General features: G+C 37.4%; 1 pseudogene; it reads left to right on the top strand.

Annotated features, from left to right (window-relative positions):
• Positions 1-597: 597 nt before the first annotated feature.
• Positions 598-22,441, top strand: part of LOC118996007 (etoposide-induced protein 2.4 homolog) — a 31,138-nt pseudogene continuing 9,294 nt past the window's right edge.

The following is a 22,441-nucleotide window of genomic DNA, read 5'->3' as shown; positions in this document are numbered from 1 at the left end:
ACTAAAAGGCAGAAAACTCTTGAGAACAATCAGATAACAATGACACATTACTTAGAGAGAGCTACCACTTCAAATAACAGATTTCTTTTCAGGAACCATGGAGTTGCTCCTATAGAAGGAAACGGTATAACAATTTTCAAGTGCTGAAATAAAGAATTGTCAACTCAAAATTATATATCTGGCAAAAAAATCTTTCAAGAATGAAGAGGAAATCAAGACATTCTCAGATAAACAAAAGCTAAAACACATTGTTGATAATAATCCCTGTATTTAAAAAAAAAGCTACAGGATGAAGAAAAAATAACAGAAAAAAACCTTGAAATTTCATAAAGAAAATAAGAAATTAAGAATAGGTAAGGTATCCTCTGCCCTGGGAAGTTGGGGTAGGTGCCCATCAACATCCCACCTCCCCACGCAGCCTGAGCATGCCCAGGGCAGCACACTGGCCTCAGCCATGGAAGCACCAGCGATCAAGAAGGATCTGATCAGAAGGATGTGATCAGCCTGCAGTGGACTAGGGGCCCAGCCAGGGTGGGCTGGGGGCAGGTTGTGGAGCTGACAGGTTCTTCATGATGAAAGATTTTGGGATGCTTCTCTGTCCTCTTTGTAGTTGGTAGTTTGGTTGGCAAAGAGATGGCTGACAGCATCAAAACCTTTCTCCAGAACCTTGCCAGGGGAATCAAAGACTCCATCTGGGGAATTTGTACCATTTCAAAGCTTGATCTTTGAATTCAGCAAAAGAGAGAGGAGCAACATTGAAGAAGGGCAGGTAGTGTCCTGGTGCAGAGGAGAGCGGAAAGCATAGACAGGAAACAAGAGAGTAAGCCACGTATTGTTAGTAGAATTTTCCAGTGCAGTGCTTGGAATGGTGGAGTATTCTGGTTCAGTCACCTCCGGCTCTATCCACTGTTTATTCCTTTACTTCAGTCCGCAACTACCTGAATTATTGGTGATCCGTCTCTACATGGCGATGTTTGGTCATGGCTGGAATTCTTTCTCACCCTCAATTTTCAATGCTCTTTGGGTGCTTCCCATTTGTGCTCAGCAAGGTTGTGAATTACATTTGGTTTCAAGATATAGCTGATCTGGCATTTGAGGTATCAGGAAGGAAGCCTCACCCATTCCCTAGTATTAGCAAAATCATTTCTGGCATTGCTCTTCAGGCTCTTGTCTTCATCCAGAGGATGTTTGTGAGTCTCTTTCCCATCCACCTCGTTGGTCCGTGGGTTATTCTCCTGCATATGGTGTCCCTTCTCTATTCACTATACTGCTTTGAATGTCATTGGTTCAATAAAGAAATTGAAATGCACCAGTGTTTCTCACACACAGAGAGGAATTGGCCTTACTACTTCAGAGTTGGTTTGCCTTTGCCTTTCCTCACAGCAGTGCAGTCCTCATACATCAGTGGCTGCCTCTTCTCTGTCCCCTTTCCTTTATTATCAATGCCAGTGAAGCAAACACCCCTGAAAAGCTTACCTTTTACCTCTTCTCCTTGATGTTTTTCTTCTTTACTTTCCTTTTATTTTTAAAATTTAATCTTTATTGTATTTTTTAACTACCATTTAGTCACCTCATACCCCCCCACCCCGGCAATATCCACACTGTTGCCCATGTCCTGAGTCCTTTTTCATTTTTGCTCAATCCCTCCAACCCCTAACCACTCTCCCACTAGTTATCATCTGCTCTCCATCTATGAATCTGTCCCTATTTTTCCTGTTAATTCAGTTCATTCACTAGATTCCATATATGAGCGAAATCATATGGTATTTGTCTTTCTCTGACTAGCTTATTTCGCTTAGCATAATGTTTTCCATGTCCATTCATACTGTTGCAAAGAGTAAAATTTTCATCATTTTTACAGCCAAATATAATTCCATTGTGTAACTGTATCATAGTTGTTTATGTACTCTTCTACTGATGGACACTTGGGCTGCTTCCATATTTTGGCAATTGTACATAATGCACCAATGAACAAAGGGGAGCTTATGTTCTTTCAAATTAGTGCTTTGAGCTCCCTGAAGGGAGATGGCTGGGTCAAAAAGTATATTCATTTTTTATTTTTTGAGGTATCTCCATACTGTTTTTCACAGTGGCTGCACCAGCCTGAATTCCCAGCAACAATGCAAAAGTGTTCCCCTTTCTCCACATCCTCATCAGCACTTGTTGTTTGTATATTGATGATAGCCATTCTGTCAAGTGTGAGATGGTTTCTAATAGTGGTTTTAATTTGCATTTCTGATGATTTGTGACATTAAGCATATGTTCATATGTCTACTGGCCATCTATCTGCACATCCTCTTTGGAGAAGTGTCTATTCAGGTTTTTTGACCATTTTTTAATTTGATTGTTTGGGTTTTTTTGGTGTGGAGTTTTGTAAGTACTTTATACATTTTGGATACTAACCCCTTATCAGATGTATCAGTGAATATGTTTTCCCATACTGTGGGTTGTGTTTTTATTTTGTTGATATTTTCTTTGCTGTGAAAAAAACTTTTTAGTTTGATGTAGTCTCGTTTGTTTATATTTACTTTTGTTTCCCTTCCTTGGGGAGATATATCCAATAAAAATTGCTATAAGCAAATGTCCAACATTTTACTATGTTTTCTTCCAGGATGTTTATGGTTTTGAGTTAAACATTTAAGTCTTTGATCCATTCTGAATTTGGTCTTCTGTGTGGTATAGAAGGTGGTCTAATTTTTTGCATGTATCTGTCCAATTTTCCCAAAGCCATTATTGAATAAACTATATTTAGCTCATTGTATGTGCTTGCTTCCTCTGTCAAACTTAATTAGCCATAAAATTGTGGGTTTATTTCTGGGCTCTCTATTCTGTTCCATTGAGCTATGTTTCTATTTTTATGCCAGAACCATGCTGTTTTGATTACTATGGCCTTATAGTATAGTTTGATATTAGGTAGCATGAGTCCTAAAATGATCTTTCTCAGGATCATTGTTGTTATGTGGGGCCTTTTGTGATTCCATATAAATTTTTGAAATATTAGTTCTAGTTCTACAAAATATGTCATTGGAATCTTGATATGAATTGTGTTGAATCTATAGACTGCTTTGGGTAGTATGGATATTTTAACAATGTTAATTCTCTTATCCATGAACATTTATGTGCTTCCACTTATTTGTATCTTCTTCAATTCCTTTCTTCAGTGTCTTATATTTTTCCAAGCACAGGGCTTTTACCTCCTTGGTTATGTTTATTCCTAGGCATTTCACTGTTTTTGAAGCAATTATGAATGGGATTGTTTTCTTAATTGGCAGTACATTATTGGCACATAAAAGTGCAACTGATTTCTGGATATTAATTTTGTATCTTGCTACTTCGCTGAATTCATGTAATAGTCCTAGTAGTTTCTTGGTGGAATCTTCGGGGTTCTCTAGATTCAGTAGTATCATGCCATCTACAAGCAAAGACACTTTTATTTCTTCCTTTCCAATTTGGAGGCCTTCTATATCTTCTTCTTATCTGATTGTTCCAGCTAGAATTTCTAGTACTATGTTGAATAAGAGAGGTGAAAACAGACATCCCTTTCTTGTTCCCGATCTTAAGGGGAACACTTGCAGTTTTTGAGTATGATGCTGGTAGTAGGTTTGTCACATACAGCCTTTATTACATTTAGGTATGTTCCCTCTATTCCTACTTTGCTGAGAGTGTTTATCATAAATAGGTGCTGGATTTAATGAAGTGCTTTTTCTGTACCTATTGATATGATCACATCATTTTATCCTTCATTTTGTTTATGTGGTGAATCACATTTATTAATTTGGTAATGTTGTATTAACCTTGAATTCCCAGAATAAATCCCACTTGATCATGGTGTATGATCTTTCTGATGCAGTGCTGTATTCAATCTGCTATTTTGTTAAGGACTTCAGTATCTGTGTTCATCAGGGGCATTGGCCTATAATTTTCTTTCTTTACATGAATTAGGATAATGTTGGCCTTGTTAAATGAGTTTGGGAGCTTTTCCTCCTCTTCAATTTTTTGAAATAGTTTGAGAAGAGTGGGTGTTAGTTCTGAGAATGTTTGGTAAAATTTACCTCTGAAGCTATCCATTACAGGGCTTTTCTTTGTTGGGGGTCTTTGACCCCAATTTCGCTAGGTGCGATCTATCTATGCAGATTCTCTGATTATTCCCAATTTAGTTTTGAAAGATTGTGTTTTTAGGAGTTTATTCATTTCATCCAGTTTGTCCAGTTTGTTGACATATAGCTATTCATAATATTTTCTTACAATACTTTGTATTTCTTTGGTGTCTGTTGTCATTTCTCCTCTTTCTCTTATGATTTTATATATTTGTGTCCTTTCTCTTTTTTTCTTCATGAGTCTGGTTAAAGGTTTGTCAATCCTGTTTATCATAAACAAATTCTTTTTAAAGAAGCAGCTCTTGGATTCTTTCACCTCTGTATCATTCTAAAGGACTCTATTTTGTTTATTTTGCTCTGATCTTTACTATTTCCTTCTTCTATCCACTTTGGGCTTTGTTTGTTGTTCCTTTTCAAGTTTCTTTAAGTATAAAGTGAGATTGTTTATTTCAGCTTTTTCCCGTTTTTTTTTTTTTGTGATAGGCCTGTAATGCTATGAATTTCCCTCTTGCTTTCCCAGTGTCTCACAGATTTTGGATTGTTGCATCCTCATTTTCATGTTTTAAAGTATCTTTTGATTTCTTACTCAATTTTGTTATTGACCCATTCATTGTTAAATAACATGTTATGTAGCTTCCATGTCTTTGCATGTTTTTCAGTGTTCTTTTGTGATTGATTTCTAGTTGCATAGCATTGTGGTCAGAGAAGATGCTTGATATGATTTAAATCTTCTGAAATTTATTGAGATTTGTTTTCTGTCTTAACATGTAGTCTATCCTGGAAAACATTCCATGTGCACATAAAACATACATATATTCTGCTGCTTCAGAATGAAATGCTCAGAAGATATCAATCAAATCAATTTGATCTAGTGTGCTGATTAATGCCACTGTCTCCTTGTTGATCTCCTATCTGGAAGATCTATGTATTGAAGTCAATGGGGTGTTAAAATCCCCAATTTTGACTGTATTTCTGCCAATCTCTCCCTTTATATCCATAAAGATTTGCTTTTATATACAGGGTCTGGCACAAATAACGCTCCTTTTTTATTATAAAATCATAAGCATGTAGTTCTGTAACATAATATCACACTCAAGCACACCATATGACATTTTTGGTGAAATGTTCGAAATAAAACTACGAATTATTACACCCATATTACTACCCTACCAACCACACTAATGCTGGTGTTACTTCTGCCAGACGCTGTATTTAGGTGCTCCCGTGTTGGGTGCATAAATGTTTACTAGAGTTGTATAATCTTGTTGGATTGTTCCCTTTATCATTACGTAGTGTCCTTTGCCTTTTACTATATCCTTGGCTTTAAAGTCTACTTGTTGGATATAAGTCCTGCTACCCCAACTTTTTGTTCTTTTCCATTTCCATGAAATATCTTTTTCTATCCCTTTACTTTTATTTTGTGTATATCTTTTGATCTGAGATGGGTCTCATGGAAGCAGCATATATGAGGGGCATGTTTTATTATCCACTCAGCCACCCTATATCGTTTGGTTGGAGCATCTAAGCCATGTACATTTAAGATGACTGTTGATAGATACATATTTAGTGCCATTTCATTGTTAGACTGCTTTCCTGTTTTTTTTCCTTTTCTCTTCTCCTTTTTCTTCTTAAAGCAAGCCCTTTAACATTTGTTGCAGTACTGCTTTGGTGTTAACAAACTCCTTTAGCTTATTCTTGTCTGGGAAGCTCCTTATTTCTCCTGTTTTAAATGATAGCCTTGATGTGTAGAGTAATCTTGGTTGTAGGTTCTTGCTTTTCATCACCTTGAATACTTCAGACCACTCCCTTATGGCCTGAAATGTTTCTGTTGAGAATCACATGACAGTCTAATTGGTGCTCCCTTGTAGATAACTACCTGTTTTTCTCTTGTGGCTTCTAGCATTGTTAAGCATTGTTACTTTAAGCATTGTTACTATAATTATGATGTGTGTTGGTGTAGGCCCGTTTGGGTCCAACTTGTTTCAGACTCTCTAAGCTTCCTGGACTTGTGTGTCTTTTTCCTTCACCAGATTTGGGAAGGTTTCAGTCATTATTTCTTCAAATAGGTTCCCAATCCCTTGCTCGCTCTCTTCTCCTTCTGGTATTGCCATGATGTGGATATTGTTATGCTCCATGTTGTCAAAATGTTTTTTAAGCTCTCCTCATTATTAAAATTCTTTTTCTCTTTTTGCTGCTATGCTTGGGTGTTGTTTCCTACCTTATCTTCCAGATCACTGATTCAATTCTCTGTTTCATCTAACCTACTCTTTATTCCTTCCAGTGCATTATTTATTTCATATATTGCATTCTTTATTTCTGACTGGTCATTTTTTATGGTTTCTATCTCTTTTCATCCTGTTGAGTACCCTCATAACCATTACTCTAAACTCTCTATCTGATAAATTGCTTGCCTCCATTTCATCTAATTCCTCTGGAAAATTCTCTTGTTTTTTCATTTGGGGTCTGTTTTTTTGTCTTCCCATTTTGGCTGCTTCTTTGTATTTTCTATCTTAAAACTCATCAGTGATATAGCCTCAAGCTGTAATCATCAGCCTGGCTTAAGTACCAGAGAGTGGGATAGAGTAATTCCTGTGGGCGGGGCTACTGCTTCCCCACAGGAGGAGGGGTGATCTGTCTGAGAAAGATAGCTCCTAAGGTATGAGGAATGACTCAGAACAGGGATCCTGGCAGCTGTTCCCTTAGTTCTCTCCAGAGAACACCATTCCCATACTCTCAAGTGTCTCTAGTCTACTCTGCCCTCCCTCTGCCAGAGCCCAGGGGAAGCAGCTGAAATGAAATTTTGTGTGTTGGTCCTTTACAAGGCTCTCTGAGTCTCTTAGTTATCTCTGTTCAGCAGCCATAAACCCTGCTGCTTACACAGCTAGATGTCATCTGGGTTACTTTCCAGGTCTGGTGCTGTAGGCTGGGGAACCCAGGTTGGGGGAACCCTAGAACCCAGCAGATCTGGCTGTGAGGTCTTTCCTCCTGGTCCATCTCTTCAGGATTCATTTTTGCAGTGGGGCAAGGGAAACCAAAATCTAATCTGAGTTACAAGAAACAAGACAGCTGCTCGATATCGCTAGCTATCAGAGAGATGCAAATTAAAACCACAATGAGATACCACTTAACACCAGTCAGAATGGCTATCATAAACAAAGAAACAAACAACAAGTGCTGGAGAGGTTGTGGTGAAAAGGGGACCCTAGTTCACTGTTGGTGGGATTGCAGACTGGTACATCCACTATGGAAAACGGTATGGAATTTTCTAAGAAAACTAAAAATGGACGTGCCTTTTGACCCAGCAATTCCACTCTTAGGAGTATATCCTAAGAATCCTGAAACACCAATCCAAAAGAACCTATGCACCCCAATGTTCATAGCAGCACAATTTACGATAGCCAAGAGTTGGAAGCAACCTAGATGCCCATCGGTCAATGACTGGATCCAAAAACTATGGTACATATACACAATGGAATTCTATGCCACAGAAAGGAAGAAGGAGCTCCTACCCTTTGCAACATCACGGATGGAACTGGAAAGCATTATGCTGAGTGAAATAAGCCAGGCGGTGAAAGACAAATGAAGGACAAATACCATATGATATCACCGTTAACAGGGATCTAAACAAAACAAACAAGCAAGCAAAATATGACCAAAGACACTGAAATAGGGAACAGGCTGACAGGGTCCAGAGGGGAGAGGGGAGAGAATCATAGGGGAAAAGGGGATGGACTCACATGAACAAGTATAAAGGACACATGGACAATAACTAAGGGTGGGGGGTGGAAATGGGAGGGAGGTGGGGAGCATGGGGCGGGGAGCGGGCAGGGTTGGGAATATAAGACAGAAAGCTGTAATTGAACAAGAATTAAATAAAAAATATTAAAAAAAATAAAGTTTCCCAACTACAGGGATGTACCAGTTCTGGAGAAGTGTCACTGCAACACAGAATGCTCAGAGAACCTGAATTTTTAAACTCGGCAGGTTATGAAATTTACTGTCAGCCACTGTGGGGTGTGTCTGGTGTTTCAAAGGAATATTTGGTGCTGCAAATAGAAACCGAAGGGGTAAACTTATTAAGCCCATTAAACCTGTGATTGGTGTTGTTCTGTGATTTTAAAGATGCTAACTATGGTGGGGGAAGATGTCAAAACACTTGTACATTTTTAAAATCTCACAATTAAATGTTAGTTGGTTCCCCTTCCCTCCAAAAAAGACTAGGTAAAAATCGTGGTAAGTATAATGAACATTTCTCTTTGTGAGTTTCTTAAATTATATTTGATGAATGGTGCAAAAATTATAACATCATCTCCTTTGATACTCAATATATATAGAAGAATGTTTAAGACAATTATATTTAAAAAGTCAGAAGCCCTGGCTGGTGTAGCTCAGTGGATTGAGCGCGGGCCTGCGAACCAGAGGATCGCGGTTCGATTCCCAGTCAGGGCACATGCCTGGGTTGCAGGCTGGTTCCTTGCAGGCCAACTACCAGCAGGGGACGCACGAAAGGCAACCATACATTGATGTTTCTATCCCTCTCTCCTTCCCCTCTAAATATAAATAAATAAATAAAATCTTAAAAAATAAAAAATAAAAAAAATAAAAGTCAGAAGGGTGTAGACATCTAAATGAAAGTAATATTTCTATAGTTCCCTCAAAGTGATAAAATGTAAACTATAGACTGTGATAAATTACTTATGTATACTGTTATTGGAGTAACACTAACAGGTTACTAGAGTAACCATTAACAAAACTATACAATGTGGTACTCAAAAATACCATGTATAAATAAAAATGAAATATTAAACTATGTCCAAGCAACCCACAGGAATGAAAGGAAAGAGAAACAGGAACAAAAAACCAGAAGAAACAAACAGAAAACAAATTACAAAACAGCACCCCTAAGCTGAAGTATATCAATAATTACCTTACATTTATATGGTAATAAAGATGCCAATTAAAAGTTAGAGATGAACAGAGTAGATTTTTTAACATTACCCAACTATATTCTATATATTTATAAATAAATTACAACAGTCTCTCTAAATACAACAGCGTAGGTAAAGTAAAAGGATAGAAAAAGATATACAATGCAAACATTAATTTTTTAAAAAGCAGTAGTTGCTATATTAATATCAGAAAGCCTTTAGAAGAAAGCAAATTATTGAAGATAGACATATAATAATATAATATAATAATAATAAAAGAATCAATCTACTAGTAAGGCATATCAATCTTAAATGTGTATGCACCAGAGAACAATCTCAAAACACATGCAGCAAAAACTGAGAGAGCCAAAAGGAGACATAGACAAATCCACACTATAGATGGAGACTTCAACATCCCATTCTTAGCAATAGCGAAAACCACTAGTAAGAAACAACAAAATGAAGAACTCAATAATACTTCATCAACTAACAGGATCTAGGTAACACTCTACCCAACAATAGCATATTACACATTTGTTTCAAGAACTCATAGAACTATACCAAGATAGACCATACCCTGGGTCCTAAAACACATCTCAACAAATTGAAAAGAATTGAAATCACACAGAATAGATTTTTTAAATCACAGTGGAACCACACTGGAAAGCAATAACAGAAAAGAATTAGGATAATCTTCAAATACTTAGAAATTAACACACTTAAATAATTCACTGGTCAAAGAAGTCTCAAAGAAAATAAAAAATGCATTGGACTGAATGAAAATGAAAACACAACTTATAAAAATATGTGGGACACAGCTAAAGCAGTGATGAAAATAATGTATGACACTAAATGCATACATTGAAATAAATGTATGCATTTATCTCCCCTCCCTTACCCCCTCTCTAAAGATAAATAAATAAAAATCTTATTTTTAAAGAAAGAAATCAATAAAATTGAAAACAGAAAAATAGAAAGAAATCAATAAAAAATGTGGTTCCTTAAAAAGATCAGTAAAACTCACTTCTAGCAAGACTGAAAAGTAATAAAGAAGACATAAATTACCAATATCAGAAATGAACCAGGGGTTATTACTTATATACCTGACAAAACATAAAAAGAATAAAGGAATGTTGTGAAAAAGTCTACATGCATAAGTTTGACAATGTAGATGAAATGAACCAATTCCTTGCAAAGCACAAGCTACCAAAATAGATTTTTGAATAGCCACATCACTGTTAAGAAATACAAATTCATAATTTTAAAACTTCCCTCTCAAAAAACCCCCACCAAACGCAGATGGTTTCATTGGTGAATTCTACAAAACATTAAAGATGAACTAATATCAATTCTACACATTCTCTTTCAGAAAATAAAGAGAAGGAAACATTTCCCTATTCATTTTATGAGGTTAGTATTATCCTGATATAAAAACAAACAAAAAAGAAAACTGGAGACCAAACAAAACGGAAAACTAGAGACCAAAACCAGTCATGAATAAAGATTCAAAATCCTCAACACAGTATTATTAAATTCTTAGCACCCTTACCAAGGGTGCTAAAACAAAATAAGTCTTTTCAGTAAAATGGTCCTGTGGCAACTGGATATTCACATGTAAAAAAATGATGTTGGATTATTTTTTCACTATATGTAAAAATTAACTCAAAATAGAAGACAGACCTAAATGTATGAATTAAAATGACCAAACTCTTGGAAGAAACATAGCAGTAAATCTTTGTGACTTTGAACTAAGTGATAGTTTCTTAGATATGGCATCAAAAGCATAAGTGATAAAAGAAAAATCAGATACATTAGACTTCATGATTAAATCTTGTATGCTACAAATAATACCATCATGAAAGTAGAAAAATGACCCATAGAATGAGAAAAATATTTACAATTTATATATCTTATGAGGGTGTAGTATCTAGAATACAGAAAGAACATTCACTCAACAGAAGGGCAAATAACCCAATTTAAAAGTGGGCAAATAATATGAGTAAACATTTGAGCAAAGAGGATATACAAATGGCCAATAAACATACAAAAAGATGCTCAACTTCAGTGGCTCTAAGGGAACAAACAGAAAGTCACAAGTGTTGACATGGATGTGGAAGAATCGGAACCCTTATATATTGTTGGTGAAATCTAAAATGGTACAATTATTGTGCAAAATATTTCAGCAGTTCCTTAAAATGTTCAACATAGAGCTATCATATCACCCAGTAATTCCTCTCCTAGGTATATACCTGAGAGAAATAAAAGCTATGTCTACATAAAAACTTGTACATGAATATTCATAGCAGTGTTATTCATAGCAGTCAAATAGTAACACCCCAAATTTCTATCAGGTGGTGAATGAACAAACAGAAGGTGGTATATCCATACAATGGAATATTATTTAGCAATGAAAAGAAATGAAATATTAATACATGATAAAGCATGGATAAAATTTGACAATATTATGGTAAGCAAAAGACATCAGTCACAAAAAGCTATCTGTTATATGCCTCCATTTATAATAATTTCCAGAACAGATACATCCATAGAGCCCAAAACAGATTAATGGTTGCTAGGGGCTAAGGGTAAAGAGGCATGGGGAATGGCTGGTAAGTTGTATATGGTTCCTTTCTGGGATATCTAGTATGTTCTAAAATTAGATATTGCTTATGATAGCACAATTCTTTGACTATACTAAAAATTACTAAATTGAATACTTTAATTTTATCACTTTAAATGAATTTTACGGTATGTGAACTGTATCAATAAAACTGTGTTTAAAAAATACAATACAGCCCTGACCAGCTGTGGCTCAGTTGGTTGGGCATTGTTCCACAAAGTGAAAGGTTGCCAGTTCGTTCCCAATCAGGGTACATGCCTGAGTTAGGGGTTTTGTCCCTGGACTAGGTGCATATGAGAGGCAACCGACTGATGTTTCTCTCCCACTCTTTCTCCCTCCCTTCCCTCTGTCTAAAAATAAGTAAATAAGAGCTTTAAAAAGAAAAAGAAAAAAAGTACCATTTATAATTGCTCCAAACAAAATATGATACTGAGATATTATATCTAAGAAAATATGCATAGTGTCAGTATACAGAAAATTACAAAATGCTTATGAAAGAAATAAAGATCTATATAAATAGACATAAACATATTAAATATTTCTTAGGCTACACAGCAAAAGTATGGTCCATAAAATAAACTTTATGGGAAAGAACCTCTTAAGAAGATGAAGACAAGCTATAAGTTGGGAGAAAGTACTTTTAAATTACATATCAGACAATAGACACATATGTAAAATATATGAAGAACTCTCAAAACTCAATATGGAATTTTGAATGGGATGGATTGTATCAATGCCCATGTCCTGCTTGTGATATTAGACTATATAAAACAGTGTGGTATTGGAGAAAAAACAGACAAATTGACCAGTGGAACAGTACATCTAGAAATACACTCGAATATATGTGGAAATTAAATACAGTGACATTTAAAATCATTGGGGGCAAACGTGTATGTTTTTGAAAACAAGGTTATGATAACTGAGTAGCCATTTGAAGAATAGGCGAAGACCCGTACCATATAATCCATCTACAAAAGCAAACTCCAAATGGGTTAGGAATCTCTACATAAACCTGAATCTTTATAAATACTGAAAGAGAAATGGGTGAATTCCTCTTTAACATGGGTGTGAGGAAAGGTTTGCTAAGTGTGACTCAAAATCCAGATGCTATAAAAGTTTGATATTTGATTACAGAAAAATACTTCTGCATAGCAAAGAATAAAAAAAACACCAAAAAACAACAAACAAACTGGGGAAAGTTACTTGCAACATATAATATAGATTTAAAAAACTAGTATTCTTAATACGAAAACTGAACATTAAGAATAAAATACTAAAAACTCAATAGAGAACAGAAGAAAGACATAAGGAGATAAGTCACACACAGAGAGATTGAAAAAGTTCTAAAGCATATGAAAAGATGCTCCCAGTCACTCATAACTAGAAAAATGCTGTCCTGGCTGGTGTGGCTCAGTGGACTGAGTGCTGGCCTGCGCAGCAGTCACTGGTTCTATTCCCAGTCTAGGGCACATGCCTGGGTTTCTGGCCAAGTCCCCAGTAGGGGGCACGCCACACATTGATGCTTCTCTCCCTCTCTTTCTCCCTCCCTTCCCCTCTCTAAAAATAAATAAATACAATCTTTTTTAAAAAGAAAAATGCTAATGCAAATTATTGAGATACAATTTCTCATCTATCAGATTTACAAAATTTAAAGTGTATCAAACCCTGTGAGGCTTTAAGGGAAAAGACACGTTGCTAATGGAAATGCAAATTGGAACATTTCAGGAAGGGAATTTGGCAATACCTAACAAAACTATGTATATGTTTACTTTTTGACATACCAATTCCATGTTTAAGAATCTGCCTTCAACATACACCTCCAACCAAACGAAAATATACACGCACCAGGTTGTTGATTTGCAGCACTGTTTGTAATTGCTAAGTATTGGGACCAGCCTACATGCTCGTGCAAAGGAGGGTGAATGAATAATGTAGATATATCCACACTATGTCATGTTATGTAGCTGTAATACAAGAAATGATAAAGATCTTTGCCCTGGCTGGTGTGGTTCAGTGGATTGAATGCTGGCCTGCAAACCCAAAACCAAAATGTCACCGGTTTATTTCCTGGTCTAGGGCACATGGGTTGCAAGCCTGTCCCTGGTGGTGGGTGCACAAGAGGCAACCATGCATTGATGCTTCTCTCCCTTTTGTTTCTCCTTCCCCTCTGTCTAAAAGTAAATAAATACAATTTTAAAAAAGAAATGATCAAGAAATCTATGAACTGATACAAAGTAATTACTAGGATGTATTGTCATGTAGAAAAGCAAAGCCCACAAGAGTATGCTACCCTTCCTGTGAAAAGGACATATAAGAAAATGCACAGATATCTGCTTATCTATGTGAAAAGAAAAACAGAGGAACAAATGAGGTTGGTTATTGAGAGGGGATGAATGGAATGAGATGGAAAGGATGAAAGTAATGGGCAGTGTCACTTTTGTGCAGTTCCAACTTTTGGAAGTATGTTATTATTTCACAGGCTCACCAGAGACATGGAAATAAAGAACAAACTGACAGTGACCAGAGAGGGGCAGGGGGATAACAGGGAAAGAAGGGGAAGGGTAATATCAAGGAACATGTATAAAAGACCCATGGACAATATGGGGTGGGGGTGGGGGATTGAATGTGGGAGGTGGGGGTGGGTAGGGAAGGGGAGAGTAATGGGGGAAGATGGAGACAACTGTAATTGAACAGCAATAAAAAGAATTAAACTAGCAAAACAAACACAAACTCATAGATCCTGACAACACAATGGTGATTGGGAGAGGTTGTATTGAGTAAAAGGGGTCAAATACATGGTAACAAAAGAAAACTAGATTTGGGATGGTGAGCATGCCTTGGAATACATATAGATATCAAATTATACCTATAATTTATGTAAAGATATTAATCAATTTACCTCAAAATTTTAATGCAAATAAATAAATAGATATATAGATAAATAAAATTAACAAGTATGAGAACAAAAATCTCCAAAGGAATCTAAACAAGAAAAAGAGAACTGAACCATATTCAAACATCCACACTGGGAACAGAGACAGAGAACTAGCCCAGGTAATTTTTAAGTCTTTGGATAATATATCCTTAAGCTAAAGACAAAATGAATTCTAAACAAATATTGCACTCTAGTTAACAGGCTTCTTTTCATAGAATTATGGATTAGCAATTCTCACACTATTTTCTGTGTGTTTTAGGATTCAGTGAATGGGCAAATACATTATGGATAGTAACAGAGAGACTTCTCATTGTCATAAAAGGAAGTCACAAAGATAAAATAAACTTTGTTGCTGGATTGGAATTTAGCATTATCAGTGTGAACATATGATGGTTAGAGAAGTTACCACAATGATAAAAATTAATAAAATAATGCAATACAGATGTGAGATATGAAAATAATTAATTTTCTAGCTTTATGGACTGAGGGGGTCTACTAACAATAACGCTTGTAGAAATGGACACCAGACCTTGGTTTCCAAGTACCATTCTCCACTAAAAGAAACTAGGGCTCCTTGGGATCATGGCTGATTTTCATGGCTGGGGCAGCAAAGTACAAGATGAGCCTGGGGCATCTTGTTATGCCAGAAATTAAGACCATGCTCAGAGAACGATTAGGAATATGTCAAAAAGACATAAGCGGTACCCTGACTGGTATGGCTCAGTTGGTTGGGTGTTGTCCTGCAAAGCAAAAGGTTGCTGGTTCAATTTCTTGATGCAGGGTCAGGGCACATGCCTGGGTTGCATGGTGTTTTTCTCTCACACATTGATACTTCTCTTCCCTCTCATTCTCCCTTCCTTCTGCTCTCTCTAAAATAATATATTTTTTAAATGTTAGCAATATTGGCTACAAGATTATTTTTTATTTAAACAAAAGACACAAGAGGCAACATAAAGAGACTTCCACTGGCCAAACCTGGGAAAATTTGAGCATGAAAAAAAAATGATTGTAAAAAATTATAACTCATTGATCCATGAGTTCCAATGATCCATAAAACAATAATCCATGAGTTCACCTGATATAAATACATAAGGAAGGAACACACTCTTACTGTAGAAAGCCAAACAATAAATATAGAAGGAATGGTAGAATTAGAAATTCTTGAGACTTCCGCCAAGATGGAGGCATAGGTGGAAACACTGTGCCTTCTCCCACAACCAAGTTTGAATACAACAAAGGTTCGGAGAAACAAAGACACAACCAAAGGACAGAAAATTGAATTATACGGAAGTCTGATGACATCTAACTGTTCAACGGGGACGGTAAGAGGGGCGGAGCCAGCAGCGAGCAGGGTCGGGCAGGACAGGGCCCCCGACCCAGGCGCGCAGGCAGACAGAAACCAGTTGGGGTGCGGGGCAGACCACGGGCGCATATTCGCGCACAGTGAGACAGACCACGCAGGCCCCAGGGGGCGAGGGCTGACGGCGGTGGCACACTCACGTGCAGTGGGACAAAACGCGTGGGCCCGGTGACGGCAGCAACTGCGGCACCGGTGAGGGCCGTGGCGGCAGGCGGCGGACAGGACGCCATAGTCCCTCTTTGACCCCGCCCCCACATACAGCATCACAACCCAGGGACTTAGTTGCCCTGTTCTAGTGAACACTTTAGGGCTCTGATCCTGCTATGGAACAGGCACAAACAACCCGAAAGATGGGGCAAGAAGAACTCAAAGTCCCAGAGCCAATAACTCTAAGTGACCGAGAAATTGCCAGCCTCTCAGAAGCACAATTCAAGACACTATTTATCAGGATGCTCACAGAACTGGTAGATTATAGTCACAAGTTAGAGGAACAAAGTCACAAATTAGAGGAACATATGAAGGCTAAACTAATTGAAATGAAGGGAGATGCACAGGAAACCAATAGTGATGGGAAGGAAACTGGGACTCAAATCAATGGAATGGACCAGAAGGAAGAACAAAGCATCCCACCAGAAAGGAATGAAGAAATGAGAATTCAACAAAATGAGGAGAGGCTTAGGAACCTCCAGGACATCTTTAAACGTCCCAACATCCGAATTATAGGGGTACCAGAAGGGGGAAAGAAACAGCCACGAGTGGAAAACGTATTTGAACAAATAATAAAGGAGAACTTCCCCAGTCTTGAAAAGGAAATAGACTTCCAGGAAACCCAGGAAGCTCAGAGAGTGCCAAAGAAGTTGGACCCAAGAAGGAACACACCAAGGCACATCATAATTACATCAGCCAAGACTAAAATGAAGGAGACAACCCTAGAAGCAGCAAGAGATAACGGGACAGTCACCTACAAAGGAGTACCCATCTACTGTCAGCGGATTTCTCAAAAGAGACCTTACAGGCAAGAAGGGGCTGGAAAGAAGTATTCCAAGTCATGAAATCCAAAGACGTACGGCCAAGATTGCTTTATCCAGCAAAACTTTCATTTAGAATGGAAGGACAGATAAAGTGCTTCTCAGATAAGGTCAAGTTCAAGGAGTTCATCATCACCAAGCCCTTATTATATGAAATGCTAAAGGGACTTATATAAGAAAAAGATGAAAAATATGAACAGTGAAAGGACAGCAAACACACAGTTATTAACAACCACACCTAAAACAAAAGCAAACCAAGAGGACAGCTAGATCAGGAGTGGAACCATAGAAATGAAGAACACATGGAGGGTTAGAAATAGGGGGGTGGGAGGGGGAGAAGGGGGGAGAAGGCACAGAAAATAGCATAGACAGTAGGTAGAAAATAGATAGGGGGGAGGGCAACAATAGTGGGGGAAATATAGAATCCAAAGAACTTGAGACACGTGGTTATAAACTAAGGGGGGGAGAATGGTGGGCGAGGGAGTGTGCGGGTGGAGGGGAATGAAGGGGGGAATAGAACAACTGTAATGGTATAATCAATAAAATATATTTTAAAAAAAACAAAAGAAAGAAATTCTTTACTTGGCAACCAACATAATAAACTTGCCTCAGGCAAGGATCATCAATAGATGCTAAACTAGTGTGTGAAAGTTTACAGAGCAACAGGACGTTAACATACCTTCAAAATATATACCCATAAGATAATTACAAAGGGGAAAATAGTAAATTGATATTAGAGAAACCTCGAAGATACCGTATTAACCAAGTGATCAAAGTTAACAACACTAGTAATAAGACATATCAACATCAAGAACTTTGTGATATGATGCACTACCTCTCTGTGGAGCGCACAGCATCACCTCCATGGTATTCCTTCCAGAAATGCATAACCTGAATCCAATCATGTGGAAACATCAGACAACCCCCAAATCAGTGACATTCTGCAAAATAACTGACCTGTACTCTTCATAAATATCAATGCTACAAAACACAAAGAGAGCCTGAAGAACTGTCCTACATTAAAGGAAACTAAAGGGGCATAACAACAAAATGCACCATATGATCCTGAGTGTTTTCTGGTTGTTTGCTGTAAAAGACATTTTTTAGACAATCAGCAAAATGTGAGTAAGGTTTTTAGATTAAGATCTTTAGATCTGATTTGTACCAACAAATAGCTTCTTGATTTTGATCAACATCCTAGACTTATGCAAGAGAATGTTTTTTAGTAAATATATATTAAGCTATTTAGGCATAAAAGAGCATTATATCTGCAATTTATTATTACACAATTCACTAAAACAAAATTTGTGTGTGTGTGTGTGTGTGTGTGTGTGTGTGTGTGTGTGTGTAGAGGAGAAAGTAGATCAAACAAAGAAAATGTGGTAAAATATTAACATTTGGAAAATTGAGTTAAAAGTATTCAGAAATTAGTCATATTATTCTCCAAACTTTTCTTAAAGTCTGAATTTATGTCAAGTTAAAGAATTAAATTACAAAAGCTTAGAAGTGATCAATTCACTGCACCACCCCACCCCAAGGCAGAAGAAGGTCTAGGAGCAAAGAGTATAGGCTTAAAGGCCAACCCTCAAAAAATACTCTCAGTTGATGGGTAGGTTTCCAACAGGCACCAGGACAGAAGTCTCTAGGCACACACAGGCATTCAGGGAAATGTTTTGATAAATATCAAGTCAAAAATGTAGGCTTCCTCCTGACAAAAGACCTTTTGCCAATGCTTCTCAAAGCCTTGCTCAGTGTGGCAGATACTAGCCGATCCACTGAGCTCCCTCCAGGTCTGCATTCAGAACCCAGCCTGCAAGGCAGAAAAACTGAGAACTGGAGAACTTCTTTCAGGTAGAACCATTTTGGGGAATGATGGATGGACAAACAGATAGGCAGACACATATAAATACACAAAGAATTGAGATGTAAAAGGCTACCTACAGTAAAAGAATTTATGGAAATTAATGGTGATTGGCAATAGTTATTATTTTAAATAATTTCAGCCCAGTAAGAAAAGAAAGCACCTTATAAAGTAGTTTATCAGAGATCCACTAAAATGAGAACTTTTAAAAAAAGATTTTATTTATTTTTAGAGAGAGGAAGGGAGGGAAGAAAGAGAGGGAAAGAAACATTAGATTCACACACGCCCCAACTGGGGGCCTGTCCTGCAACCCAGGCATGTGCTCTGACTGGGAATCAAACCTACAACCTTTCAGTTCGCAGGCCGGCACTCAGTCTACTAAGCCACACAAGCTAGGGCAGAACATTTAACTTTAAGAGTCTAGTTATGTGCTGTCTAATATGGTAGCCATGAGGCACATATGGCTATGGAAAATTTGCAGTGTGGCTAATATGAATTGAGGTGTGCTGTGAGTGTAAACTACACACTGGAATGTGAAGACTTGGCATGATAACAAGAGTGTTTACCATCTCAATAATTTAATGTTTAAGTTGATTACATGTTGAATTACTAATATTTTAGTATTAGTATTTAGTATTTTGATTTTTAGATAGATCGGGTTAAGTACAATATTATTTAATTACTTTTACTTGCTTCTTTTTAAATGTAGCTACTAGAAAATTTAAAATTATATGTGTGGCTTGGATCCATGTCTTGTATTATACTGGGTTGGCAAACAAAACTGTATGCCTTTTTCCAAAAAATAAAAGACACATATTTCATTTTCATCAATAACTTGATTGATTTGGATATTTTGAGTATGTCAACTATCTCCTGGGTGGTATAATATTGCTTGTTCTCAATTAATGTCACAATTTGATCACTGCCCACTTTAACTGGTCTACCCGAATGTGAAGCATTGTCCAGCAAGAAATCTCCAGCATGAAAATTCATAAAACACCTTTGACATGTTTCATCAGTCACAGCATCTTCTTTGTACACTGCACAAATCTTAGCGTTTCAGTTGTGTTTTACCTTTCTTGAAAAAATAAAGCATCATATGCCGAAAATGTTGCGTATTTTCTTCCATCTTCACTATTAAAATGGCTACACAAAAATTCACCAATTCTGATATTTTTTTAGTGCAAGCTGATGTGACAGCTGTCACAATACAACACAACAAAATTGTTTCAAATGAAGTTAAAGACAACTACACGCTACTAGTGCCATATTACAGGAAAAGAGCAAATGCACTTTTTGGCCAATCCAGTATTTCTATTGGATAGCACCGGCCTAGTTGATACATGGTTTTACAAATTTTTGCTCAAATCTCACTTTCTTGGCAAGGTCCTTGCTGGCCACCTTATTTAAAAGTGCATCCTTTCATGGCATTTTCCAATTCCCTTCTTTGATTTATTTTGCTTAAAGGCACTTACCACCTCAGACTCACTATATTATACTATATGTTTTACTTCTTAATCTTGTTTTTTGTTGTTCTCCTCCATTAGACCACCTTTCATGAGGGATTTTTTGGTCTTTTTTGTTCATTTTTATATCATCACCCTGACACATTAATTTGTAGAACTTCTTTACTTTGGGTATTCAATAGCTTTTTGCATCTTAACTCTCATGTATCTTCCTGTCCCATCCATCCATCCATCCATCCATCCATCCATCTATCCATTCATCCAACCATCTATCCATCCATCCCTCCACAGTGCCTTTCACATAGCAAACACACAAAATATTTTTGTGTAATCACTTTTTCAAAATTACTTTTGCCAGTTCCTGACTAGCACCCAAGTTCTAATTTTGTATTACTTTGGGTTCTTTTCATACTGACCCCTGACCTGTGTAACTGGGAGAGGAGAGACAGCCCATTGGGTCCCATCACTTGCAAGGGTTCATTACAGAGAAAGGTCTTGGTCACTGCCCTCCCCGCCCCCATTTTTGCCTTGATTTCAAGCCCCTAACTCTTTTTTAAAAGATTTTATTTATTTATCTTTAGAGGGGTAGAGAAGGAGAGAGGGAGAGAAACATCAATGTATGGTTGCCTTTCTTGGGTCCCCTGCTGGGAACTGGCCTGCAACCCAGGCATGTGCCCTGACTGGGAATTGAACTGCAATCATGTGGTTCGCAGGCCCACGCTCAATCCACTGAGCCACACCAGCCAGGGCCAAGCCCATAACTCTTAACAGACCTGAATGAGGGTGAGGGAATATACATAGATACATTTTTCCAAAAAGCAGCCAGTCATCAGGAAGTAAGTGCTAGTAAGTTTCACTAGCACTTGGACAAGCACTGAATTTTACTTCTAGAAACTATTTAAAGGTTATATACCCCACTGGTGAAATCACAGCCTCCAAGTATAATATCCACTTCAATAAGAGGAAATCCTCAGAGAGCCCTCTAACCCTTGGCCAGCCCCTTCACTGTCATGATAGCAACCATGTGGCACAGAGAAGTAAGGGACTTAGCCAAGGTCACACAGTGAGGTAGCAAGAGTTGGGTATGACAGCCAGACTGCCTCTCTCCCAGACACTGGTTCTGTTCCAAGCCTGAGGAGGGGTGGCTGGGCATAGATAAGAGATTGTTGTGTTGGAACAGAAAAAAAAAACAGTCCCTAATCTGGGGCTGTTTGGGAATAAGACAGACAGATTTTCTAAGCACTCATTAGCTATAGGTGAACAACACATGTCTGATTTAAACAAAAACATACACAAACGTGGCAAGTACTGTGGGTACAAACAGTTAAGAAACTAAGTTTCTTTTAGATGACAAACTGTTACTCGTTACAAAAATAAGGGTGGGGTGGCTTAGGTTGTTTTTGCATAATGACAACAATACATGAAGTCAAACCTAAAACAGCCAATACGTTCAAATTAAAATAATTCCAAATAGAAAGCCCCCAAGCACTACCTCCCATTATTTAAGAAAATCTGCTTACTTTTAAATTAGGCACTGGTATGAGTCCAACAAAATTAAATATTTACGTTAACTGAGAACAACTCTTGGTTGTTGGGGGTAGAGATAAGGGGAAAGTTTCTTTTTTGATTAGCTACTATTTCATAGCTAGAAATAAAAAATCTCTCAGCCTGATACTCTGCTGACTGCAGGCTCAAAAACTGGACGTCTGGATTCTTCTGTAAGGGTACATGGACTGTGGGCGGAGAAACAGCCCACAATGGGTTTAGAATGGGAACAACTGACTTCCGGACTATCTCAGCTCCTAGCAGCTTGCAGGGGAATCCAGCCCCACTATTGTCATGTGTAAAAACTGGATCTCTAAGAGAACATCCCCTTTCCCATTCTTTGGTCCTACATAAATACATATCAAATCTTTTGGTCTTTCCCCATACTTCTAGAACTGTCCTCGACTATATAACAGTCATAGCCTCCATTTACCAAACTAAAATGAAACTCTCATAGTTTTACATCTCTAATAATTCCAAAAATAACAAATTATGATTTATCCTTTTCAAATATTTTAAGTAACTTAGAGTTTAATTTGAAACTCCAAGAATCACGACACATCAAAGCTGGAGGCATCCTCAGATTCCCCTAGTCAACTCC

Source organism: Sturnira hondurensis, unplaced genomic scaffold (assembly GCF_014824575.4).
Source record: "Sturnira hondurensis isolate 20B ecotype Veracruz unplaced genomic scaffold, ASM1482457v3 Scaffold0010476, whole genome shotgun sequence".
Taxonomy (NCBI): domain Eukaryota; kingdom Metazoa; phylum Chordata; class Mammalia; order Chiroptera; family Phyllostomidae; genus Sturnira; species Sturnira hondurensis.
The sequence above is the reverse complement of the archived record's forward strand: the minus strand, read 5'-3'. Positions and strand labels throughout refer to the sequence as shown.